General features: G+C 40.0%; 1 pseudogene; it reads right to left on the bottom strand.

The window, feature by feature from the left end:
* Positions 1–1205: 1205 nt before the first annotated feature.
* On the bottom strand, positions 1206–1872 carry LOC134501117 (MOB kinase activator 1B-like; annotated as a pseudogene).
* Between the last annotated feature and the right edge of the window lie 1388 nt (positions 1873–3260).

Raw genomic sequence — 3260 nt, 5'->3', positions numbered from 1 at the left:
GGGGAGAAGCCTCTGCCTGCTGAGGTCATTTTAAAAAAGGTTGCTCTCCCTCTCTTACACACACACACAGACACAGCCCTGAGTTGGGGAACAAATAAGAAAAAGAAAAAAAACAGGCAAATTTTCACCTTTTTTTCAGGCCTGGTCAGGGGAGAAGCCTTTTCCCTTTCCCTCCCTCCCTCCCTCTCTTTTTCTCTCCCTCTCTGTCTCTCTCTCTCTCTCTCACACACACACACTCACATCTCCCTGAGTTGGGGTCTGAATAAGAAAAAGAAAAAAAACAGGTGAATTCTCACTTTCTTTGCTGGCTTGAAATTGCTGGGTTATCAGGAGGGTTGCCAATGACCAAAATATGATGTTGGTTACAAAATTAAGCAGAAATATGACATAACACCTTTAAAAAGTCAAAATATGACTTTTCAGGCAAAATGAAAAGCATCTAATTCTTACCAGATTACTCTAAAACATGTTTTAACTTACTTATAAATTCAAATAAAGGTTCCAGAAAAAATATGACATGTCCTAGAAATCCTCGCCCTAATCATAACCAATTAAAATAATGCACATAAACATAACATAAAAATAGAAATAAAAATAGCACTTACTTGAGTAGTATAGTTAAAATATAATTTGTTATAAACTCCTGTAAAATAGACCACTCCACACCTTAAAATGATTAAATATAAGTTTAAATTATATTCATAGTGGTAAGAAGATACACTATTTATTTTTAGGGGTGTACCTACATCCAAGCAAGTGCATAAGCTGGGTGAAAGATACCATCTGCATAAATAAAATGAAATGAACCTGGCCAAATTAAATAAGGAGTATAGAATGGTGCAGTAATGACTAACATCTGACTTCAGTACAAGGAATTTAAAGTGAAACTCCTAGCTGATGTAGAAGAGGAGAGGGAAGTGGGAGAAAAGAATAACAAACTAAAAAGATAAACTTTATAACCAAAGATAAGATAGATTCATAAACATAACCAATCTATCTCCTCATTCATTCCATGGGTAATGGAGGTATGCAAATTAAAAATCCAGAAAGTCTCTCTAGCTTTCAATCTGTGAAGAAGCTGAGTACCTGAAGCATGAACTTTTTCCAGAACCCAAAAACGTATCTGGCTCTCCGTGTGGTTCGAGGCTCTGAAGTGTTGCACAAGAGGAGAAGTAACCTTCTGACATTTGATACAGCTTTTGTGTTCACAGATCCTTGTTTTCACTGCTCTTGAAGTGTAACCCACATACAAAAGTGGACAAGATAAAGTGCTTGAAGGATGTGTTGAGATGTGCTTCTTCTTGAAGCTGGATAACAGGATCAAAGTGCTGGTGACATATGTGAGCCTAAACTCTGAAGATACGCTTTAAGATGGTCTTAGCTACAGACACGAAATTCTTTGGGAAAGGAACACCTATTTTGGATGGAAATAGCGTCTCATCATCCATGTGATCCTGAACCCAGGTCATAAGGTAATCAATGTACTTTGGTGCTGAGCACTTGATTGGCTTCTTTATATTTGTCCCATCTGCCCAATGGTACTCATATTCTTGCCCTGCAGACATCACTGGACAGCTCTCCTCTGTGCAGAAGTCTGTTATTGTCCCATAAAACATGCTGATCTGGTTAAAAAAAGTCCACAGTGTTCACTGCAACCCATTCATTTAGATCTTTGCCCTCAGGCAGCATCACAGCCATCTGTAAGTTGCCACTTCCTAGAGTTGCCTCCACATGTCTCAGCAGCTCATATTGGTGGGAGCCTTCTGCAATATTCTTCTTTGGTTTAAAAGTTTTAGAAGAGTGGCTACTGAACAAGAAGTTTATGATGGCGGTGGCCGTGGCAGTGGAGCAAGAGTGGCTGCCTTGGCGCAGCTCCCAGTGGCAGGCAGCCAAGAGTAAGTAAGGGAGACATTTGGCAATTAATTGAGTGGCTCAGCCAGGGAGATGGCACTTCCTACATTTTGGCAAAGAGCTGCTGCTCTGGGGGGATTGGTCCCATGGTCTGTAACTTAGCTTGTGTCCTTGTCTTGTGGTTGTAATGCCAAGGAGCTCCAAGCTAAGTTGCAGACATGGGAGTTCTTGTTCTTCTAACCATTAAAAGCTCAGCCCTTGGGACCGTGTTAAATCTGATTCCAATTTGGATTTGTGCTAAGAGACAGTTTCATTGTGCCTTATATTTATGGCTATTGAAATGCAAATTAAGATTCTTTTTACCCTGGCCTGTGGATACATAAGCAGTTGGTTTGTTTATACTTTAAAAACATGTGGTTACCTTTTGGTTAAATAAATATATTCAACCATTGTGTTATTGTGTGACTCTTGATTTTGTTGTGATCATCTCTCTCTCTGTTTTATCTTGTGAATTTGGCAGCCTGGTATTTGAGAGAAAATTCATGAGAACCATAGCAACCTCTCCCTTCTCAGCTGTCTTTACAGAGAGGTTCATCCCGGTTCATTCATCTACTCAGTGAAGACCACAAACCTAATACACAGTCTCCAAATAGTTTATTTCTAAGACTCTACAGAGCCTGGTCACTCACACAAAGCAATACTATCACATTACCAACACTCCCAAGATGAAAGACCCCCTCTGATTGCCAAATACAGGCTGTATCTACTTTATAGGAACAAAAAGACTCAAATTATAGATGATTGGTTACAAGTTAGGTGTCAAGCAACTCGGTACTTGGATACAGATGAAGTCATGGTAAGATAAGCATGTGTATTAGAAAAACCTTATCTCTACCGTGCTATGGGTTGGCTGCACCAGCTTCTCTGTTTTAGATTTGAGAGGTCATGGGCTTAATGTTAGGCAGATACTTGCACATGGAAAGCCATGCTAGCCTTCCATTGCAGGGTGAGATGCAACAGGAAGAAACCTATTTAAAAGTATCATGGAGCAGGCAAGAGGAAAGATGCCTTCCTGCATGAGACTTGGGACAGCTGCTGCCAGTCATACAGGTCAAGGGGATTGTTGAAGGCTAGGAAAAAAGAACAGGAACTTTCCAGATGTGCACACACACTGTTCTTCTGTATTTGCAGTGGTATTAGCTTAACAAATGATACATGTACAGTTCTATACAGACAATTTTAAATGGAGCTTTGTACAGTGTCTTAAATGTTTCACTCCCTCCCTTATGCAGCTTCTTTCTGTGCTTTCATTTCTGAGCTTGCCTCTATCCTAGGGTTGGAAATGGAATGAGGGGAAAAAAATAACTCTTTTCTCAGCTTCTGGGATTCCAGCTCCTTTGTCAAGCTGT

Source organism: Candoia aspera, chromosome 7 (assembly GCF_035149785.1).
Source record: "Candoia aspera isolate rCanAsp1 chromosome 7, rCanAsp1.hap2, whole genome shotgun sequence".
NCBI lineage: Eukaryota > Metazoa > Chordata > Lepidosauria > Squamata > Boidae > Candoia > Candoia aspera.
This window is presented reverse-complemented; position numbering and strand designations above follow the sequence as displayed.